We start from the raw sequence: 23,668 nt of genomic DNA on the forward strand, positions 1-23,668 counted from the left end.
AACGTTTTGATTTTGCTTTTAAGCTGTGTCATTAGCAAATGCTTTTCTTTTGTAGCTAACAGTCCCTGGGGGATGTTTTGGAATATTAAAAAAAAATGGGGAGAGAAGGTCAAAATATGTGTGGTGAACTCGGTTTTGTCACTTGATGTATTTTCTTCCATAGACCATCAAAGTTTCTAGCTTGTCCTGTTTGGTACTGTGAGCCCAACTTAATTCTTCATCATTAACAAAAGCTGTGGGTAATATCACCAGTGACAACTCAGGAGGTGTCTGAAAAGGTGTCCTGTGTTCCTGACAAAGTGCTGTGTGTGTGAGAGGACAGTTTGGGTGTCAGACTTCATCTGCAGTCAAAGAAAAAGAAAAAACCCTCCCTGTAAGAAAGCAAAGGTTGTTTCTTCAAGATTAACACAGAAATTTGCTAAGGATAACAAAAGTGAGGGTCCAGCAGGCTTGCCTGGCAGGGAACCCCCACGGCCACTGGAAGCAGAGAACAGCATTCAGGATTGATTCAAACTTTGCTGCAGCACTGAAGCACAGCTTGGTGGGTGTTGGCTCCATCACTGTCCCCTCTCTTGCAGAAGTCCCTCTGTCTTTTTCCAGACCAAATTTCAGCTTTTTTCCTCTTCAGGGTCCCATATCATTTGCAACTCTGCTCAGAGACTCTAAAGAATGAGAGAATTGTGTTTTTTCTTTAAATTTTTCCCCTTACAAATCAGTATTTCCTGCACTTGCTCTGGGGAAAACCTTGATTGGGTCTAGTTTGAGCTGAGAAAACTTCCTGACCTTTCCGGGCTGGGCCCCGGGGCTCTCTTGCTCAGAAAATAAAGGCTGCTAATAGGTTGTGAGGGCATTCATGATGTCTTCAGTTGTTGGAGGAGCCGTGTGTGTTGGGGGTGAGTGCCTGTAATCCTTGCTCTGGAGGCTCAGTGCTGCCAGGCCAGCAATCTGCTCCCTTCGCAGGGCTGGCTTCAGGTTTGGGCTTTTCCCTGAAGAAAAGCAAGTGAAATGATCCCATTAAGTGACAACAGTGTGTTTGAGTTTCCCAGATCAGTGCCAGCCTCCCCGTTAAGGACCTTGTTGTCTCCCCTTTATTTTTTCCTGTGGCTTTTCCCTCAGGAACTCACATGGCATGGTTAAAAACCTTCAGCTCTTCTGCTCTGGGGTTGGTTTCACTCTCCAGAGCTCAGTGCTCACCAGAGGATGTCTGCTGGCCCGTGCAGCCCAGCTTTGTGTCTGCAGCTGCATCCCCAAATACAGACACAAACGGAGGCAGGAGATGGGATGTGACACAATCCAGAAAGCACCAGCTCAGAGATAACACTTGGGAGGAACAGGAAGAAGCAATCAGTCACCAGGCTCAGGGTGAGCTCTCTGGGACACAGCTTTCCCTGAATTCAGAGCTCTGCTCACCCAGCAGCAAAGCCCTTGTCCACAGTGGGATTTCTAGGCATTACTACAATACAAATAACAATAATTAAAAAAGAAGGTGTTTGATTCACTGCCATTCCAAACCAACTCTGCAGAGAGTTCTGTAACAGCAGAAGATAAACAACTTAAAAGGGAAGGCACAGGATGCTTGATTCTGCTTGCTCACAGCTGTGATAAAAGCTATTACCAATTTGGAGTGGCTTATCAAAGAGGAGTATCTGGTGTATCAATAAGTAATTGGCAGAGGGAAACCAGCACTATTTATTAATTAGCACCTATCACTAGTGCAGGGCTGGCTTTGTTTGCAGAGCACACCCCAGGGCCTGCCCAAGCCCTGACATTCAGCACTCCAGATTCTAGACACTGTTCTCTTGCCTTACCTGAGTGAAGCTTTTAGGGTGCAGGGGATTTTGTCATGAGCAATCCCAGGTTTTTCCTGCTCTGTTTGCCACCAGGTTAGGGCTGGAGGTGTGCCCACGAGCCTGGTCTGGTACTGAGGGGTCTGAACAGAGCAGAGATGGGAGCAAACCCTTTACCAGGGCAGTGAGGCACGGGGTGATGGATTTAAACTGAGGGAGGGTGCAGGTACATTAGGAATAGGAAGTGTTTTGCAAGTGGGGATGGTGAAACTGCATTTCCAGAGAGGGTGGTGGGTGCCACAGCCCTGGGAGTGCTGGAGGTCAGGTTGGAGGGGCTCTGAGAGCTGCTCCAGTCAGGCTGTCCCTGCTCATGGCATTGGGTCCCTTCCAACCCAGAGTGTTCTGTGGGTGTCTGACCCATGCAGGAGCCACCCAGAGCTGTCCTGCCTGCTGGAGCAGCTGCAGGCAGCACACTGATGGGCTACTGGTGGCTTGGGCCAGTGGGGGACAGAGCACCAGGGCTGTTTCAGTCAGGGCTTGGGCCAAGGCACCAGCTCTGAGGGGACACTCATGAGCATCTTTGCACTTCTGTTGAACACAGTGATGCTTCCATGGATTTAGCAAACAGAGGATTTAATTTTTTTATCTTTAATGAGCACTTAAATGCCCCTTCTCATTGCAGCCCAATCACTATAAGATACGAGCTTTTTTAATAAAAACACAGTCCAATTCTCCTTCAATGTTGCCAGCAAACAAAGATTGACTGTTTTTAATGTACATTTCAATTTCCAGTGCTTTTGGAGGCCATGAGGGAAATACATAGTCCTAACAGCTTAGCTCAGAGTCGTTGTTCTGTCAATACAAAATCATTATAATAAAAAACTCCTGTCGCCTCCGAACTTAAAAAATCTAGAAATAATTTGATATGTATTTTATACAAATCCATAGCTTACCTCAGTTGGAAATGGAATTGTGGTTAGCTCCATTATCATTATTGCAAAGGTATGATGATAATCATGGCACCCCTGCAGGAGGAGCTCTGAAAGGCTCTGCAGCCCTGGCTGCTGACAGGGCATTTCTGGGGGAGGCTTTCAGCAAGGAAATGGGTCTGGTTCATGTGAGCTGGGCTGGGCTGGAGCACCTGGGCTCTGTACCTGGCCTTGCCATGCTCTGACTGCTCTGACAGAGCAGCAGGCTCCAAGGGACCTGAATGCCAAAGGTGGGACAGCTCACTCGGGCTGCTCAGCACCCTGTGAGTCCAGGATGGAATTTCACAGCCTCACTGGGAGCTTCCAGTGTTGGACTGGTAGATTTTTTATTTTCCCCCCAAGCATCTGCTCAGAATTTTTTTATCACAGCTCTTGTCCTCTGCCTCTGATTCTGTCACCTCCTCACGTGCAAGGGCCCAGCTCTGAGCTCTCTGCCAGGCAGCAGCTGCCCAGCCCTGGGGCCCTCCCCTTCTCTTTTCAACACTGGCCCCACTCAGCTCTCTCAGCCTTTCCTCGTGCACCCCAGCCCCAGCCCCAGACTGATGTGGTGCCTCTCTGCTCCTTTCTCACCTGTTCCAGGCTCCAAGGTTTGGGCTAGAAATGGGTGGTTCCACAGAATCCTGTAGGGTTGGTACAGCTCCTCACCCAGACACTTACCTGTGTACCTGGTGCTGCCTCTGGGGGTGGAGAGCTCGTGCCTGCTGTTCCTGGAGGTCTCTGGCAGGTGCCCAACCCCTCCAGAGAGAGTTCTGACAGCTTTGGGAGGTGATGCACACAGCAGCAAGTGGTTTCCAGGCTGACTGGATCAGGTGATGTGAGAGGAGGGCGATGGTGACCTGCCAGCTAAAGAATGGAACAGGAGATTTTCAATCCCTTTGAAAGGTGTGCAGTGAGGAGAGGCTGGAGCACATGGTGAGGAGAACAAAAATCCCCTGTACTGATGAGCTCCTGGTGGAGCAGGAAACAGGGCCCTGGTAATGAACTCCTCAAAGAAATTAAGGAATTTTGAAGGCAGCATCTTTGTGTCTCTAGATTCAGCTCCACACGTGACAAAGGCTTTTGCTATGAGAGCAAGCATCTGACCTTTTCCTGCCCATCTCTCCTGCAGCTGCAGTGCTCAGCCTGCTCATTAGCAGTGCCTAGGAATTAACCTTGGAATAATCCAAGGGAGCAGCCCAGGGGAAGCTGCAGCCTCTGTTCTTAGCTACACATTGCAGGTGGGGTGGATGGAGCAGCTGCAGGGCTCCTCTGCTCAGGGCAGCTCCCACCCAGCCCCCGAGGTCTGGGAACCTCCAGTGCAACCCCTCTGAAAGCCCTGGTGTGAGCACACCAGGAGCATTCTGGCTGAGCCAGTGGAGCCTGGCAGACTGCAGATACACAGCTTTGTGTGTGGCCCAGGAGGAGAGGAAATCTCATCCTCCCACCTCCCCCTTCCCTGCACCGGGCAGGCGTTTGCTCCGAGCCAGGGACACGAGGCAGGGTTTGAAGGGAAAGGTGCTGGCAGGAGCCTGCTGCCAGCCCTGATGCTCTGTGACATCCCTGGACACCCTTCCTCACCCTGGCTGCTGCTGCAGCTGCTGCTTGTCCCACTGCTGTCAGCAGCCCTGCCCTGCTGAGAGCCACCCAGAGCCACAGGCACGGAGCTGCCCTTGGGCTGGAACCCACCTGGGCTGGGCTCAAACAGCACCTGCAGGCAGGGCTGGCTCCCAGAGCATCGGGAGCAGGGCTCTGCCACTCCCTCAGAGGGAGGAGAGCTGGAGGTGAGCCCTGGCAGCTTCCATTGCCTGCAGGTCATCCCTTGGGGTTTTAGAACCACTTCTGCACTGAGGCTATTGCTCAGTTGTAGCCAGCAGAGTACAGGCAGCTCTCCATTGCCTGTCCCCAGCTCTTGCAGAAGACCTGCTTTGTTTTCTTCCCCTCCCTTCCTGATCTGGTTTCAGACAGCACTAAAATCTTCCTCTAAAACCACAGCATTGTCATACAATGGTTTGGGTTGGCAGGGACCTTAAGGATTGTCTCACCCCAACTCCCCTGCCATGGCAGGGACACGTCCACTGTCCCAGGCTGCTCCCAGCCCCATCCCAGCCTGGCCTGGGACACTGCCAGGGATCCAGGGGCAGCCACAGCTGCTCTGGGCACCTGTGCCAGGGCCTGCCCACCCTGCCAGGGAAGAATTTCTTCCTAATATTTAATCTAAACCTACCCTCTCTCAGTTTAAAGAGGGCTACCCCTTATCCTATAAATAAATACTTAATATATTATTCTTATTATTCTTAATAATAAGTAAATACTGCTAAGGCCATTCCCCTACTGTTCCTGATATTCAGTAATTACATTTTAATTCATGCCTTCAGATTTAATTGGCAAGTTAGGAGGTCTAGTCACAGACCTGGAACCCAGCTGCCTTCTCTGGAGGCTGTGGCAAGGTGTGCCAGCACATCAGGGACCTGAGCCAGTGGCTGGCAAGCACTGCACAGCCTTCAGACCCACTGATACACCTCTGGGTGTGAGCTCCTACTCACTTTACAGGGCTCTTCCAGAGGTGATCAGGTGCTGTCCTGTGCTCTGCACCATCTGATCTCCATCTTCAGGCAGGGACATTTGTCATGAGCCACCAGCTCCACTTGTACAGGAGCAGAGAGCCAAGAGCTGCGTGGCCATTTCAGCTTCTCCTGAGGAGGGAAGGGGCTCTCCCACAGCTCTTCTCCATCCCCGGGGTGCTGCCAGCTCCCACAAGGTCTGGGAAAGCCAGATGGGGCTTCTGAGGAGCAGCCAGGCTGTGAGGAGCCATCTCTGGGGGCTCCGTGCCTGAGCAGTGGCACCTTGGTGACACAGAGTGCAGCCTGTGCCATGGCACCTGAACCAGCCTCTGAGCACACCTGTCCTGGGGTACCTGCACTTCTGACACAGGTGTTCCAGTAAATTCCCATTTTGGTAACTCCTGTCCCCTGTGATTCTGGAACAGAAATGGGCTAAAGCAGCCACCAGGCTTTTCCCGTGGTGGTGTTTCCAGAGAGTTCCTCTCTTGTTGGTATTTACTGGTTCTCCTCAGACTTGTGCAGGAAGTGGAATGGAAACAATAGCAGCTCATTTGATCAAATATGACTAAGCAGTAATCACTCATTTGCCAAGCTAAAGAGCAAAAAGAGAAAATTAATGAATAGCCATGTGCTAATAAGCTGAGGTTAATTTGAATTGCCAAATGCCACAGATGAATTGATTTTGTACTTTCTGCATTTTTTTTTTCTGCACTCTTTGCTTTCCCTCTTTAAATTCCCTTGTGGCTTCAGAAGAAAAAGATGTTTCTAGTTGCTGTCAGATGAGGTTGGCTAGTGCTAACACGTACCACAGCACAACTGTGTCACACTGGGTGGTGTTGAGCAGTGTCTCTGCACTGACTCTTGGGGAAATTGTTCTTTATTTCTCAGGGATACGTGGGCATGGTCAGAAAAACAAAATTTAAGAAAAACAAAGTTTAAATTTCTGCAGTGAACCTGAAGGACACAGAGGCCTGGTGCCTTTTGGAATTCACATTTTGAGTAATTCTGTGGAATCACCTGAGCAGGTGATGCCCAGCCAGGAGGCCTGGGAAGATGCTCCAGCAGGGCTGTCAGTGTGCTGTCAAAGTGCTAGCAGTGTGCTCCAGCTCCACCTAACCCTTCTCATCCTTTCCTGTGGAGGGATGGAATGCAAGAAAATAAAGACAGTGCAGAAGGTAGTCCCACACCTGAGGAGCTGCAGCTGCACTAATCACCAAAGATTAGGACAGGCCTGCCCCTAACAGGCCCCAGCTGTGTGCAATAAGGATGAGAGCTGTAAAAGAGTGGCTTAGCTGGGTGATGAGAGAGCTGGGGTTTGCTGGCTGTGCTGTGAAGAAGAAGGGGTCAGTGCTGCAGGGAGCTGCCCATGAGACATCCCCAAGAAGTGATGGAGCTTTTACAGTAAGATGACAACAATTTCTCCCATGGACAGTCTCACTGCCTTCAGCTGGGCTCCCCCAGGCTGCAGGCCAGGGGTGGCCCCTGAGTGAGGCCACCAAAGCCCAGCCCTGGCTCCTGCAGTGCCCCCAGCCCTTCTCCTGCCCCTGTCCCTGCCAGCCCAGCCCCTCTCCCCCTGCTCCCCTCTTGCCACTCGGGCTGCAGCCCCGAGTAGGAAGGGACAAGGAAAGAGCCTCCTGGGATTTGGAATCCAAGGGTGCAGTGCAATGCCTGATGGAGATGATTATCACTTATCTCTCCCTTAGCAGCTGTTGAGCAGTTGATCCTCTCACATCCCTGTGACTCGCTGTCCCCTGGGGATCATGCCAGTGCCTCCCACAGCCTCCCTGTGTGCCTCCTTGGCCCCTGAGAGGCAGCCAAGCCATCCCTCTGCAGCCTGCCTCTGACAGTGACTGCCTGCATTCTGCACTAACAAAAACAATCCCCTGACAGCTCGGGAAGGTGATTATTACCTGGAGCCTCTCGTGCCCAGCCCTGCTCCTCCAAGCTCAGCTGCACGTGTTAATTTAGAAGAGGAAAACATAGCAGGAGCAGGAGGAAAGAAAACCTCGTGTCACAAGAAGCTCAATTTGAGAAGTTTAACTTCCTACAGGGAGCTGGGAAGCACAAACCTGTCTGTGTGCTCACCCACACCATTAAATTGGGATGGTTTTGAGGTGCTGGTTTTACAGTGTGGTCAGTCCAGCCCAGGGGAACTTTTAGAGATGTTTTTTAGGATTTAAAATACAGTAGGTGTGCTTGCTTCCTTCTGCATGGGGGATTACAACACCGGGGCTCAGCCTTGTCTTTGGAAAGAGCCTCTTCAGCTGTGCTGCCCCTGTGGTGATCAAGTCCCTGAGCTGATCCTTTACTGCAGACTTGAGAAGATGTTCTGTGCTCTGGTGTTATTGACACACAGCAGCCTGGCTGCCCCTGGGCACCTGCCCCTCCTGCTGTGTTTCCAGAGGACACACAGGTGAGGTTCCCACCTGAGGGCATCTCCTAGAGGCAGAAGGGCAGCTGCAGCCTCGGGTCCCACTGCAAACCCCTCAGCAGAGCCAGGAAGGAGCCTCAGGGGTCTCATTTAAAAAAGGTGGGTGCTGTAAAGGGGCAGCTGGGAGTCAAGCAGAGCACAGAAAGCAAAGCACAAAGTTACTGTGATGAGAGCTATTTTCTCTTCTGGGAATGGTAAGGAAAGGCCATGTCTAAACTGTGACATCAGAGAGCTCCTTGCTCCTTCCATCACTGGTCAGAAAGCTCCTTGATCAGCCCTGTGGTTGGTGCCTGAGTGTGCAGTTGTCATTTGGGGGATTCTCCTGTTGGTTTTCAGTTCCCCGTGCAGAGGGATCAGGAGGCAGCCGTGTCCTGCAGGGCTGTGCTGGGCTGAGGGTGTCACAGCCCCTTTGGGGTGGCTCTGCTGGGGACAGAGCTGCAGGTGTGTCCCAGCCCTGCCAGGCTCCTGCCCTGGCCCAGCTGTCTGTGCTGGCAGCAGCTCAGCAGAGCACGAGCTGCAGCCTGGCCTTGCACCTCCCCCTGTAAGGCTGCAATTTTTTCTTCTTGTTGTCCTTTTGTACCTGATGTGTTCAGGAAAAACGCTGCTATCCTGGCAAATATCTGGACATCTTTGCTGTTAAGAGAGCAGTGATTAATGTGCTTTTTTGTTCTCTCTGATTAAATTAAAACATGCACTCTAACATGTCCTGGAGACATGTGTAATTGTCCTTGTGTAGCCCAGCTTATCAGGAGGCAGGAGCAGGTGTTGTCAGCAGAGGCAGCCAGGGTTTTTACTGCTGAATGCCAGCCCCTGTGCTGGGGCCAAGGCCCAGATGCCACAGCCTGTGCTGGTGCTGAGCAGGGATTTTCCACGAGCATCCCCTGTCCCTGAGCCCGGGAGGGAGGCTGGGGACACGGGACAGGGCCAGCCCTTTCTGCCACGTCCCCCTGCCCAGCTGCACTGGGGACTGGGCAAGGTGGCTGTGCAGATTTCCCCACATCTGTGAGCACCTGAAACAAACTTCCCTGGCTTTGTCTCCAGTGGAGCTTTCTGCTGGTTTAGCTCAAAGTGTGTTTCTGTGGACAGAGGCAGCAGCTTTGGTGCAGGAAGGGAACATTTCCTGTGTGCAGCCCTCTGGTCCTCAGTGCTGATGGGACCCTGGGCAGTGTCCCCTGCACCCCCAGCACTGCCCCTCCTGTCACCGAGGGCTGAGTGGAGCTTTTGGGCAGGTTGTGCCTGCTGAGACCAGCCCAGCAGCCTGCCAGGCTGCCCAGCCCTGCCTGGTGCCCATCCTGGTGCCCATCCTGGTGCCCATCCTGCAGGGGCTGCTCTGTTATCCTCAGGGGCTGGCTGATGGGCACTCTACAGCCAGGTGGGGACCAGCTTGGGATCAGCTCTTTAATCAGCTCATTCCATCCCTTTCTCTGGTCAATTTTATCTTCTTAATTTAATTATTATATTATAATTATACTATATTATATTATAATTATACTATATTATATTATACTATATTATATTATATTATATTGCACTATATTGCATTATATTATATTGCATTACATTATACTATACACATTATTATATTATGTATATTATATAATTATTTCTTTTATTTAATTATTTAATTCATTTTTAATTTAGTCTTCTTCATTTTCAGCCCCTTTTGAAGGGTCTGGCACCCTAAGCTAGTGCTGTAGGAAAAGCTATCACTCAAAAAGCCCCACATTTTACAGCCTTGGAGGTTAGCTTTCTTGCTGTGCAACAATGATAAAATAACTTTCATTTGAACTTGTTGAAATGAGTTTCTGTTGCACTTTGGCCACCTTTGTGTGGGGAATAGGGACTGAACTGGAGGTGGTGTGAGTGGAACACGAAGGGTCAGGTTTTCTGTTTCTGCCATTTCAGCATTCTTCTCCTTTGAAGAAGGTGTAAGCCCAGGAAGGTGTTGGCGTGCCCTGGTTGAAAGTCTGAAAAATTAATGTCAAAAAGTTTACAGGGCAGGATGGTGTTTGCCACGATGCACACAACACCTGGAAAGAGGAATGAAAACTCATGAGATTGTTCTGTGGCAGCTCCTTGACAAATTTTTCCTGCACAGGGAAAAGAACTAGCAGTCCCTAAATGTGATACTTAACCTGGGAGCAGTTTGGCACTTTTTTGTTTGCATCTCTTAAGTTTCCTTGGCCTGTCAGCCCTGGAGTCACATTAATTCATCAGCTGTGTTTTGGGCATGTAAATCTCTTTGCAGTTGTGCCCACAGCAGGGCCTGGTCAGAGCTCTGGTGGGGCATCCACCAAAAAGCATCACATAAGAGATGTCTGTGATCACAGCAGCGGCCACTCAGGGTTCCCACTGCTTTGGAAGCAGATGTGCCACAGAAAACTGAGGTTTTTATCAAAGGTTTTCAGGGCAGCGAGTTGCCATGGCAGTTGCAGTAAGATGAAACACTGTGGGATCTCTGAGGAGTCTGTCATAATTTGGTAATTCTATAGGGCGCATTGTCCAAGAATTCAAAGCACCCCATTAAGTTTCACTGCTCCATTGTAAGGTGGGTAAATGTGATTAGCTCCATGATTAGGCTGGCAGAGTGAGGCCCAGAAGTGAGCTGATTCCCCCAGTGTGGCACACGTAGCACTGGTGCAGCCCCTCTCAGGTGTCAGCCTGACCATGGCTGATGGCCCTTTGAGCAGCTCTGCAGGCTCAGGTGCAGCTGTGTTTTCCCAGCGGTGTCTATTCCTGGTCTCTCAGAGATTCACCCCTGTAGTGAATATTTTACATATTTTCCTTGATGTGTCTAAAAGGGGAGTTCATTAAGCAGTCCTTAAATAAAGCCCCAGCCCTGAGTTGATGCCACCCTTAGTGTCTGTGTGCTGTCAGCGCTTCCATCGCCTCACCCCTCTGCATCCCTGCTCTGCTGCACTCCCACGCAGTGCCTGAGACCACAGCTGCCCTGGCACACGTGCTGCAGTCCCCACGGTGTCCCTGTCCCACAGTGTCCCTGTCCCCTCCTTGCAGAGCTCCTCTGATCCCAGAGCAGCAGAGCAGCCGCCCTCCCGGGAGCCTCGGCACAGGCAGGTGCCTCCTCAGCCCTGCACTCTTATTAAAAATGACCCCCGTTGGCTGATTGCTGGTATTATTCTTTTTTATCCTGCTATTGTCTCCCTTAGGCCAGTCAAACAGCGAGAAAACAAACTTTAATCAGTGAAGGCTTTTACACTTGCTTGTGTTTCAGGCATGCTGGGAGGTGCGAGGCTCCAGCCCACGCTCTCTGAGTGCTGCTTCCTCACATCCCCAAGATCCTTTTGGTCGTTGATTTTCTACCTTTAAGGGTGATCTGTGCTCTAAAGGAGACAACAACTCTTTCTTAATCCTGTCTTCCACCCTAGCCTTGTTCTACCTTTGTAAAGCATGGGATTACCCTGGGCTGGAGATGGGCTGGGCTGGCTTTCCCAGCAGTGTTGGCATGGGGGCAGGCAGCACAGCCAGGCCTAGCTGTAAAGCCAGCCTGAACGAAATTCAGCTTTCTCTGGGAAGGGGCCAACTGTAGCATTGCCCCCGAGCTCATTCCAGCTCTGAGACCTCGTCTGGTCTGTGGAGATCAGTGCTAGCAGGGATCCCCTCAAGGCTGTGCCCCCTGGCAGTGCCAGCCCAGCTCCAGCTCCAAACCAGCACCCAGCAACAGGTAAAGGGCCAGTGGCACCTGCAGAGGCAGCCACACAGCACAGAGTGCCAGTTGAACCCCACAGCCCTCCCCTGGGAGCAGAGCAGGGAGCCTGGGGCTGGAGCCCCTCTCTGGGGTGTGTGTGTCTCCACACCTGCCAGGCTGCAGGGCTCTCCTTGATTTGTGTTCTTTTTCTGAGGATGGTGCACAAGGACTGCAAACAATGGGTCAAGCAAGGTTCCATCTCTTCAGTTAAAAAGCCCCAGAGCTGTTGCTGACTTCCTCCTTCAGCACCCAGATCCCAAGGTCTCGTGGTTTGCTCGGCTCCCTGAGGCAGGAAGGGTGAAACCCTCATCCCTCCCAGCCCTGCTGCCAGCTCTGCAGGGCCAACGTCACCCAGGGGTGCTCTCTCCACTCCTGGCACCCAGGGGCACCCAGCCCCTGCTCCTTGGTCCCTCCTGCTCTGGCACCCAGCTGACAGAGGTGTCCTGTCTTGTCCAGTTGTTTTTCCTTTAACTCTTATTTCTTATCTCCCCTCTTTTGGGATCTCCTCAAGGCTGACATTTTGGTCATGTTTTCAGTGCCTGCTGAAAGGTTCTTGTTCAAACCTTCCTAATGTTTTCCTTCTCAGGTTTCTTGCAAAGGGCTCCTGTGGGAGCCCTGCTCCTCTCTGTGCTTCATTTCATAATCCTCCACCCTGGCCTCAACCAGAACAGGGTAGATCTTGCTGATTCACCAGTTAAATCAAGTGGAATAATTTGGATTGTTTTAAAAATAATTTTTAACACAGTTTAAATCAGCCCAATTGATTGTTCTCCCATGTAGCCCCATTAGAGAGGGAAGAAAAAAAATCCTCACTTTTATTATTTTTTTCTGACTTTTGGCTTTTATGGCAGCACAGTATTTGACTCTTTGCTCCTTGTCTTGCTCTGAAGCAGTTTATCAAATCTCCTTCAACAATTACTGTCTGCTCCTCTATTATTCACTTTCACTTGCTTGATTCTTTCCTATCAATCAGCTTTCTTCTCCCTTCCCAGCCTGCCTTCTGTCAGCAGAAAAGTCTCCTGCCTGAGCTGCAGTGCAGGGTGGGTGCAGACCTCACCTTGCCCAGCCCCAGCTCTCCCCCCCAGTGCCAAGGCAGGCACAGACACTCATTTACACTCATCCTCTGTCTCCCTGTCCCAGCCCAAGCTGCTCGAGCTCTCCATCACCTGCTCCTTGTTCCTCTCCCTTTGCAAGTGGGGAATTTCTGAGTCAACAAAGGTTTCCTGCAGCTTTTGCTCACCATCCCTGCCAAGCTGCAGCTTTCCCTGAAGCTCAGGTGGGTGCTGTAAGCATTCAGGGCTAAAACAAAACCAGCTGGAGGGCTGGAGCTTCTCACTGATTTGTGTGTGCCTCAAATGAGTCTGTGTGCAAGAGCTCACCTCGCTGTCAGGTCTGTGTAGCTGGGTCCAGGTAGGGCTGGGGGGAGGTGGTTTTCTTCCTGAAAATAGAAGCTGCCCCTTCATCCTGACCACAGAAGTGGATCCTGCTCCATGTTCTGCTGTTTTCTTCTCTTCTTCACTCCCCAGCCCCTCTGCATCCTCCCTCCCCCAGATTCCACCATCCCCAGGGCCAGTGTTGCTGGGTGCCTTCACCTTCACGTGTTTACATCACAAAGACTCTCAGAGAAAAAGGCTTTCCTAAGTAGGAAGCAGAGCTCTGGGTTTATCATAGCCATTAATAAAGCAATTAATTTGGTCTGTGTGCTATGAAATTCGAAGACCTTTGGTAGGTCATGCTTAGAAGTACATGTCTTTTGTATTAGTGAAGCGATAAAATTCAAATGGAAATGAGAAATGTTTTCTGCTCTTTACATGGAATGTGGAAAAAAAATATGCAAGAATTTTACTGGTTTATTAAAGGGAAGATGTCAGAGGGACTGTTCCTACTCTGTGCTTTTGAGTGTCAGGAAAACGTGCAGTATCACATTTTTTCAGTGAAAAAAGCAGGCTCAAGGTCTAGAAATACTGTTTATTCATGAAAAGTGTAGAATTTTGTCCAAGCCTCACTGCTCAGGGCAGCAGGCTGGGTGTGGCAGTAAAAGCAGTGCAGGGATGGACTCCTGCCCTCTCCAGGCTCTGGTGTCTGGCCTTGCTGCTAGTGTGGAGGGCCTGGGAGGAGATGATGGTGTCTGGGCTTGCTATCAGTGAGGATCAAAGCCACCCAGCTGGCTGAGATCTGCTTCCTCTGAATCCTCATTCTGGATTTCTGTCATGCTTCTTTAATCTCCTACAAAGTTACATTTCCATGAAAAAAAAAAGAATTTCCATCTTTCCTGCTTATTTTTGTTAAGTGGAAAGTCTCCTTAATGATGTTTTTTGGATTCAGAAGCTCCTCATCTAGGTCAGCACTTTCAGGGTGCCACTCTCCCAGTTGTTACATTGCTACACCTCAAATCCTTAATTCTAAACAATGAAAGTCTTGGAACAGTTCTTGCTTTCCTTTCATTTCCTTCCTTCTGAGAGCTGAATTTTTCCCTTCATCACGGTCTCCATCCCAGCCTCAACTCATTTATCAATTTATAAGTCTCGCTTCTTCCAGAATACTTTTTCAGATCCGTATTTTTAGATGAGAGCTGTTCCATCTTTCCAAAATGATCACTTCAAGCTCAGCCACTGGAGCTGAGACATACAATATTTAAATTATTATTTATAGTACAGGAACATGTGGAGACTTTCATTAAAGATAAGGCATTAGCCTTGTGCCTTGATGAGTAAAGGCACAGTGAGTGATGGTCCCAGCTTAGAGCAGTTTGCACTCAGCCTGGGTAGACTTGCTGGAATTTAAGGAGGAATTTAACCCAAACACGTGTTGGCATCACTCAGGGCTGAATACAGCCCCCAGCTTTGTCAGAGTTACCCAGCCCTGCCTGCCCCAGCTCAGGGTGCTGCTGTTTGTGTCTCAGTGCCTGACAGGCAAGAGAGACAGCAGGAAAAGTGATTGTGGGGAACCCCTGAGAGCTGAGAGCAGGAAAAGTGATTGTGGGGAACCCCTGAGAGCAGGAAAAGTGAGTGTGGGGAACCCCTGAGAGCTGAGAGCAGGATGGGTGAGTGTGGGGAACAGGGAATGGAGAGCTGAGGGCAGGATGGGTGAGTGTGGGGAACCCCTGAGAGCTGAGAGCAGGATGGGTGAGTGTGGGGAACCCCTGAGAGCTGAGAGCAGTGTGAGTGAGTATGGGGAACAGGGAATGGAGAGCTGAGAGCAGGATGGGTGAGTGTGGGGAACAGGGAATGGAGAGCTGAGAGCAGTGTGGGTGAGTGCCATGAACAGGGACCTGAGAGCCCCCAAGAGATCACAGCCACCCATGGGAGATGCCAGGGGAGCACAGCTGGGCACATCTGCAGGGAGTGCAGCACAGTGACTCTCTGAGCTCTGGGCACGATGGGCAAACACCACTGGAGGTGACAGGGCAGGTGTACAAACACAGCCAGACAATTCCAGATTCCAGCATTTTCCCAGTCACTGTCAGAGGTCCCTTTTCTCCAGCACGTCCCTGATTCTTTTGATTCCCCAGCCAGTACCAGCTCATGATCTGTCAGGCTCCAGCAGAGCCTGGTGCATTTCTGTCCTGAAAGAAACCTTTCTACTTGGATTACCATTTATAGCTCCAATTTTTTCACTAAGTGGTGTAAATTAGTTCTGTGTGACTTGATGGATTCTCTCCCTCCCCCTTGACAGCAGTGATAAAAGATCTGACCCCTTTCTGGATGTCTGTAAAACCAAACATACAAAATCTAATTTGTTTAGGGCTGAGCTTTTAATTGCTTCACCATCACAACGTGAAGGCGAATGCTTTGGCAATCTTGGGCATTGATGGACTGATTTCTAATAAGGGACCTGACCCAGGAGGGGTCATCAGCCTTGGATGCAGTAAAACAAATCTTTGGGATTTGTCAGGATGCAGCCCCGTGTGGGGCAAGGGTTTGGTGTGCAGCTCTGAGCCCTGCTGGGGCTGCTGAGGGAGTGTCCCAGTGAAATGGCCTTCAGGCTGCACTCCTTCCTTCTCAGGCTGCACCCAGAGAAATAAAGCTGAGCAGCCAGGCCAGGCTCTGCTCCCAACCAGGCAGCCCAAACCAGGCTGTGCTCAGCCTCTGCTCCCAGACAGCCCAAACCAGGCTGTGCTCAGGCTCTGCTCCCCTCCCAGGCAGCCCAAACCAGGCTGTGCTCAGGCTCTGCTCTGCTCCCAGACAGCCCAAACCAGGCTGTGCTCAGGCTCTGCTCCCCTCCCAGACAGCCCAAACCAGGCTGTGCTCAGGCTCTGCTCCCAGACAGCCCAAACCAGGCTGTGCTCAGGGCAGGCTCTGCTCCCAGGCAGCCCAAACCAGGCTGTGCTCAGGCTCTGCTCCCCTCCCAGACAGCCCAAACCAGGCTGTGCTCAGGCTCTGCTCCCAGACAGCCCAAACCAGGCTGTGCTCAGGGCAGGCTCTGCTCCCAGGCAGCCCAAACCAGGCTGTGCTCAGGCTCTGCTCCCAGGCAGCCCAAACCAGGCTGTGCTCAGGCTCTGCTCCCAGGCAGCCCAAACCAGGCTGTGCTCAGGGCAGACTCTGCTCCCAGGCAGCCCAAACCAGGCTGTGCTCAGGCTCTGCTCCCAGGCAGCCCAAACCAGGCTGTGCTCAGGCTCTGCTCCCCTCCCAGGCAGCCCAAACCAGGCTGTGCTCAGGCTCTGCTCCCAGGCAGCCCAAACCAGGCTGTGCTCAGGCTCTGCTCCCAGGCAGCCCAAACCAGGCTGTGCTCAGGCTCTGCTCCCAGGCAGCCCAAACCAGGCTGTGCTCAGGCTCTGCTCCCAGGCAGCCCAAACCAGGCTGTGCTCAGGCTCTGCTCTGCTCCCAGGCAGCCCAAACCAGGCTGTGCTCAGGCTCTGCTCTGCTCCCAGACAGCCCAAACCAGGCTGTGCTCAGGCTCTGCTCCCAGGCAGCCCAAACCAGGCTGTGCTCAGGCTCTGCTCCCAGGCAGCCCAAACCAGGCTGTGCTCAGGCTCTGCTCCCTGGCAGCCCAAACCAGGCTGTGCTCAGGCTCTGCTCCCAGACAGCCCAAACCAGGCTGTGCTCAGGCTCTGCTCCCAGACAGCCCAAACCAGGCTGTGCTCAGGGCAGGCTCTGCTCCCAGGCAGCCCAAACCAGGCTGTGCTCAGGCTCTGCTCCCAGGCAGCCCAAACCAGGCTGTGCTCAGGCTCTGCTCTGCTCCCAGACAGCCCAAACCAGGCTGTGCTCAGGCTCTGCTCCCCTCCCAGACAGCCCAAACCAGGCTGTGCTCAGGCTCTGCTCCCAGACAGCCCAAACCAGGCTGTGCTCAGGGCAGGCTCTGCTCCCAGGCAGCCCAAACCAGGCTGTGCTCAGGCTCTGCTCCCAGGCAGCCCAAACCAGGCTGTGCTCAGGCTCTGCTCCCAGGCAGCCCAAACCAGGCTGTGCTCAGGGCAGACTCTGCTCCCAGGCAGCCCAAACCAGGCTGTGCTCAGGCTCTGCTCCCAGGCAGCCCAAACCAGGCTGTGCTCAGGCTCTGCTCCCCTCCCAGGCAGCCCAAACCAGGCTGTGCTCAGGCTCTGCTCCCAGGCAGCCCAAACCAGGCTGTGCTCAGGCTCTGCTCTGCTCCCAGGCAGCCCAAACCAGGCTGTGCTCAGGCTCTGCTCTGCTCCCAGACAGCCCAAACCAGGCTGTGCTCAGGCTCTGCTCCCAGGCAGCCCAAACCAGGCTGTGCTCAGGCTCTGCTCCCAGGCAGCCCAAACCAGGCTGTGCTCAGGCTCTGCTCCCTGGCAGCCCAAACCAGGCTGTGCTCAGGCTCTGCTCCCAGACAGCCCAAACCAGGCTGTGCTCAGGCTCTGCTCCCAGACAGCCCAAACCAGGCTGTGCTCAGGGCAGGCTCTGCTCCCAGGCAGCCCAAACCAGGCTGTGCTCAGGCTCTGCTCCCAGGCAGCCCAAACCAGGCTGTGCTCAGGCTCTGCTCCCTGGCAGCCCAAACCAGGCTGTGCTCAGGGCAGACTCTGCTCCCAGGCAGCCCAAACCAGGCTGTGCTCAGGCTCTGCTCCCAGGCAGCCCAAACCAGACTGTGCTCAGGCTCTGCTCTGCTCCCAGGCAGCCCAAACCAGGCTGTGCTCAGGCTCTGCTCCCAGGCAGCCCAAACCAGGCTGTGCTCAGGCTCTGCTCTCCTCCCAGGCAGCCCAAACCAGGCTGTGGTTGCTGACCTGACAGGAGGATGGAACCCCTGCAGGTCTGAGGGGCTTTGGGGCTTTGATTGCTGAGAATTAGGGTTGCAAAACAAACCCAGTGCAGAGTATTCCTGGTCTTAAACTCCCTCTAATTAATGTGGGGCTGGTTGCCCTGCTCACAAGGCCTTCTTTAGCCTTTCAGAGGCAGCACTGGTTTGGCCTTCTGCATGTAGTGATTACCATCAAGTCAGACTAATTCTTTTTTCCCCAGAGAAATCCCCCGTGTTTTACTCATAAATAAAAAAGGAAAGGAAGAAACACTCTTGATGGTATTTCTGCGATTTGACTTTGCCTTTAGAATAGAGCTGCACACACACAGCACTTGTCGTCCCTAAAACTTACATTTTGAAAGTTCTTTGAAGATCTAAATTACAGATCTTTCATATGAAAACTTAATGAAGGACTCTAAACAAAATAAAATAGAAATGATGACATGAAAGAGCCTTCTTATGGCTTCAATAACAAGATAAACAGTTTAATATTCCACATACTGCATTAAAAATAGCAGCTGGGCTCTGTGCAGATGAATCCCCTAACTCAGCTACGCTGGTTCCCACATTACCCCAGCTCAGGTTGGTGGCTCTCCCTCACCTGGCACCTCCCTCTGGCCCCCAGAAATGCTGAAGGCAGCCAACACCTGATCAGTTTTAGCCAACACCACGAGTACTTATAACAAACACAGAGCAAAGTGCCATTACCAGCACCACTTCAGTACCCCCAAGTGATAGACACGTTCTGCATTGACAGCCTCCAATTTTAATGAGCTATTGCTGTTTCAGACCATATTGATTGGCCTTTTTTCCCCTCTTCCTCCGATTCAGCAAGAGGAAACAAGAACCAGCATTTCATTAAAAGGGGACTTTGTCCAGTGTTTCATATTTCATGAACACTTGTGAGTGAACACATCCCATAAAATAGCCAATTAATTCAGCCTGCCAAGGCCCAGGCTGAAAGCTACACCACTACATTAACAGAAGCCCAGCGAGGCACAGGGTTTAGCATTTCCTCCTGTATAAAAAGTTCCCAAACATTATTTCCATCCACATCCCTTGATTCACTTCACTTTCTACCTCTGGGCTGTGCTGACAGCTTCTGCTGTGTTTGTTGTTGTGTGTGACTATTCTACCATGCTGTTTGCAGCTCAGGGTGCTTCAGATGCAATCCCTGCTCTCCTGTCAGTGCTTTTTGGTATTGTGCATTTTGACAACATCACAGATTCAAGTTAACAGTGACCAAAAGAGCAGGGGAAGGAGTAACCTGCAATAAAGATTTGCAAATTGTGTTAATTTCATAGTGGGACTCTGCTTTTTGATAGGATTTAATGTGTAATGAGCTCCTGAGACGTTATTTTTGCTTCAAAGCTTTGCTGAGTACTAGATCCTATTAAATTCTTGCAGTGAACGCACCAAAAAAAATACTTTGAGCTAATTTTAATAATTTTTAATTGAAGGAATATTTTTATTCCAATTTGAATATTCAAGCTGTTCAAAAGTTAACACATTCTCAAAGTACTCATCAGTCTTTTCTTCCCATAAAATCTTTTTTTAGGCAGCCTGTGGCTTTTGGGGAGGGGGGCAGGTTTTTTTGTCTCAGGTTTGTTTTCAGACCCAAACGGAACAAATTTAGGCATATTTTGCTATTTATTTCTTTCTAAGTGCCTGCATGCTGCAGTGTAATCTCCATTCTTTTTATTGCTGTTTTACAGTCTGCCATGATTGTTTGTTTCCTGTGCGTTTCCCTAAAAGCAGAAACACAACACAAATTTCCCTGCTAGTCCTTTCTTGTGTGGTAGCAGGAGCTGGCTCTGTGTGAGTGTCACACTCGGTAACATATGCATTTCCTTGTTAGAGTGCTGTTATATTCCATTAAATCTCAGGGATTGCAGCAGAGCCCAGCATGCCAGGCTGCAGAGCAGCTCCCAGGAGCCCCAGCAGCACCAAAACCTGCCCAGGAGCTCGGGCAGTGTGGGTGCCGTGTGTGAGTGCCATGCCCCAGGGCAGAGGGACACCGCGGGCTGCAGGGACTGCTTCTGCCTGCCCGAAGGCCTGGGGATGGCTCCTGCAGCCACCAGACCCTGCCTGATCCTCCCAGAGCTCCCCCAGACCCCAGGGAAGGCTGGGGCAGCCCCGGGGCTCCTGTGGCACAGCTGTGCTCAGGTGTGGCACAGAGCACGGGCTGGCTGTGCTCAGGTGTGCCAGGGCACAGGGACACCCTGGTGGGCCAGCTGAGCCCTGACCTGCTGGCCACGCAGGGTGTGGGGAGGCTCCCAGCCCACTGCTCTGCCTGCAGGGGCTGCTGGAGCTGCTGTGGGACCCCAGCTCACCTGGCCACTCCCCACAGGTGAGGGCTGCCAGGCCCTCTGGGCACACAGGTGGGTGCATGGGCACACAGGTGAGCACTGCCAGGCACCCTGGGCACACAGGTGAGTGCATGGGCACACAGGGGAGCACTGCCAGGCACCCTGGGCACACAGGTGAGTGCATGGGCACACAGGTGAGTGCATGGGCACACAGGGGAGCACTGCCAGGCACCCTGGGCACACAGGTGAGTGCATGGGCACACAGGGGAGCACTGCCAGGCACCCTGGGCACACAGGTGAGTGCATGGGCACACAGGTGAGTGCATGGGCACACGGGTGAGCACTGCCAGGCACCCTGGGCACACAGGTGAGTGCATGGGCACACAGGTGAGTGCATGGGCACACAGGTGAGTGCTGCCAGGCACCCTGGGCACACAGGTGAGTGCATGGGCACACAGGTGAGTGCTGCCAGGCACCCTGGGCACACAGGTGAGTGCATGGGCACACAGGTGAGCACTGCCAGGCACCCTGGGCACACAGGTGAGTGCTGCCAGGCACCCTGGGCACACAGGTGAGTGCATGGGCACACAGGTGAGTGCATGGGCACGCAGGTGAGTGCATGGGCACACAGGTGAGTGCATGGGCACACAGGTGAGCACTGCCAGGCACCCTGGGCACACAGGTGAGTGCATGGGCACACAGGTGAGTGCATGGGCACACAGGTGAGTGCTGCCAGGCACCCTGGGCACACAGGTGAGTGCATGGGCACACAGGTGAGTGCATGGGCACGCAGGTGAGTGCATGGGCACACAGGTGAGTGCTGCCAGGCACCCTGGGCACACAGGTGAGTGCATGGGCACACAGGTGAGTGCATGGGCACACAGGTGAGCGCTGCCAGGCACCCTGGGCACACAGGTGAGTGCATGGGCACACAGGTGAGGGCTGCCAGGCACCCTGGGCACACAGGTGAGTGCATGGGCACACAGGTGAGTGCATGGGCACGCAGGTGAGTGCATGGGCACACAGGTGAGTGCTACCAGACACTCTGGGCACACAGGTGAGTACATGGGCACGCAGGTGAGTGCATGGGCACACAGGTGAGCACTGCCAGGCACCCTGGGCACACAGGTGAGTGCATGGGCACACAGGGGAGCACTGCCAGGCACCCTGGGCACACAGGTGAGTGCATGGGCACACAGGTGAGTCCATGGGCACACAGGTGAGCGCTGCCAGGCACCCTGGGCACACAGGTGAGCTGAGCTGTGAGCACCCAGGGGCTTTACTGTGCTGCCCTGGCTCTGCTCCCAGTGCAGCAGCCAGGGGCTCTTCATTAGTGCTAAATGAGTGACCCTAACGAGTCCTTGCATCTCCATGTCAGTTTTTAGGACTCACAGGCAGATGGTTAAGAGCTCTGAGATGTTTGGGGTGACCCTGGGGAGGCTCTGACTGAACACAAAATTGCAAATGGTGACTGCAGTAAGCAGATTAAGAGTCTGGCACTCTGGCAAATCTCAAGACCTAGTCTTATGTTGCTATTTTTCCCCTATGGCAAACTTACAGATTTCACAATGACTTTGCTGTAGCAGTGACTTGGAAATTATAGTGAGTGAGTGTTCCCCTTTTAAATAATGGATTATGAGGCAAAGATTAATTTTTGCTCGATTTTCACACTAATGCAGCGCCGTGCTGCCAGCAGGAGCACAGGAAGGACAAGGATTGGCTCTCCCCTGTCTCGGAGCTGTCTCGTGCCTTGGCTGGATGGGGCTGTTTGCAGGGAGGTCCTGTCCCTCACACCTGGTGCCTGCTGAGCCCTGGGGCTGGGACACCTCCTGGAACATCCTCTGGGTCTTGTCAGCAGCGCAGAGCTCAGCCCTTCCCAGCCTGCTCAGGGCTGCTCTGAAGGAAACCACTGGGCAGGAGGTCCCCAAGAGCAGCCAGAGACAGGCACCCCTCTGCAGCTGCCAGGCACCTCCTGCTCTTCAGGCAGCTGGGAAAGCAGGGCACAGGGACAGAGAAGGAAAGAGAGGAAGAGAGACAGCTGAGAAGAGGTGAAAGCAGAAATGCTGTGTCCCAGAGGCTTTCATCAGCCCAAATGAAATGGAAACAGCGGAAGGGAAACACTGCTTTGCTTTTCTCAAAATTGTATTTCCAGTTGAATGAGTTGAAAAGAAAATATCCTTTCCTTTCCCTACGATTTTGAGAGATCTGTTTGCTAAGTCTGCAGGCTTAGTGGGAGAGACAAGGAGTATTTATTCTCTGTATACGTTGGTAATTTATGAGGTTGCTGTAAATGCAGAGTTTATGGAAGTAAAATCAGGCCATGAAATAGAAAGGATTTTATTCAAATATCCCAGCTTATTAATTCTTTCTAATTCTTCACAGAGGAGGAGATGAGTGAGGATGCACACACAGTTTACTGAATATTAAGAGGGAGAAGATCCAGTAAAAGTAGTAAAGGTAGGTATAATTTAAAAATAGAAAAAGATGAAAGATAAGTGAATTTTATTAGGGATTGAAATATAACTGAATTTTCCTTTTCCTATTTTGCCATCAAAGATGGCAGAAAGAGGTTTAGCATTGTGGGAAAGGGTCTTGCATTGCTAACAAAGCTGAGCAAAGTGGCTTTACCTTCCTGTGCAGCTGGGTGTGACTGGAGGAATGTAAATGCTGCTCTTATCTGTGCCCCATGAAGGGGTGGAGAGGAGATTCAGAGCCTTGAGCAAGGAAGAAGAGGGCACAATAACTTCCACTGGGGTTTAGTGCTCCACCAGGAGCAGAAACGGGGCAGACAGGTCCTTCTGTGTGAGCAGCATTGTCTGTCTGTCCCGGGCAGTGTCCGTCCTGTGCCTGGCTGTGTGATGGGTGACTGGCCTGAGGATGAAGGGATGGGGAGGGTCCCGTGAGGTGATGTGCTGGGAGATGCACAGGGACACACAGAGGGGCTGCTGGGGTGTCACAGAGCCCCCGGCTGCGGGGCTGGGCCTGAGAGCCCCCAGAGCCCTGAGGAAGCTCTCCTCTGCAGCTCTTGCTGGGGGAGAGGCAGCAAAGCACCGACCCCAGGCTGGCTGTGTGACTGCAGGCTGTCCCGGGGCACAGCCGGCTCCGGGGGCTGGGCTCGCCTGGGGCTGGGGCTGGAGAGGGACAGCACTCAGGTGTGAGGGAAGGGCACTGGGTGAGGGTGTGCTGGGTGAGGGTGTGGGTGTGCTGGGGGTGGGTGTGCTGGGTGTGCTGGGTGTGCTGGGTGAGGGTGTGCTGGGTGTGCTGGGTGTGCTGGGTGAGAGTGTGCTGGGTGTGCTGGGGGTGGGTGTGCTGGGGGTGCTGGGGGTGCTGGGGGTGCTGGGTGTGCTGGGTGAGGGTGTGTGCTGGGTGAGGGTGTGCTGGGTGTGGGTGTGCTGGGTGTGCTGGGTGTGGGTGTGCTGGGTGTGCTGGGTGTGGGTGTGCTGGGTGTGCTGGGTGTGCTGGGTGTGCTGGGTGTGCTGGGTGTGGGTGTGTGCTGGGTGTGCTGGGTGTGGGTGTGCTGGGTGTGCTGGGTGTGGGTGTGCTGGGTGTGCTGGGTGTGCTGGGTGTGCTGGGTGTGGGTGTGCTGGGTGTGGGTGTGTGCTGGGTGTGGGTGTGCTGGGTGTGGGTGTGCTGGGTGTGGGTGTGTGCTGGGTGTGGGTGTGCTGGGTGTGGGTGTGCTGGGTGTGCTGGGTGTGCTGGGTGTGGGTGTGGGGGTGT

General features: G+C 52.6%; 1 long non-coding RNA gene across 2 annotated transcripts in view; it reads left to right on the forward strand.

Annotated features, from left to right (window-relative positions):
* LOC132333946 (uncharacterized) overlaps positions 1 to 22,421 on the forward strand; it is a 285,058-nt gene extending 262,637 nt beyond the window's left edge. For both annotated transcript variants that reach the window (XR_009488306.1, XR_009488305.1), the window contains one exon: positions 22,334 to 22,421. This is a non-coding gene — a long non-coding RNA (uncharacterized LOC132333946). The remainder of the gene's footprint in view (positions 1 to 22,333) is intronic.
* The last annotated feature ends 1,247 nt before the right edge of the window (positions 22,422 to 23,668 follow it).

This window comes from Haemorhous mexicanus, chromosome 14 (assembly GCF_027477595.1).
Source record: "Haemorhous mexicanus isolate bHaeMex1 chromosome 14, bHaeMex1.pri, whole genome shotgun sequence".
Classification (NCBI taxonomy): Eukaryota; Metazoa; Chordata; class Aves; order Passeriformes; family Fringillidae; genus Haemorhous; species Haemorhous mexicanus.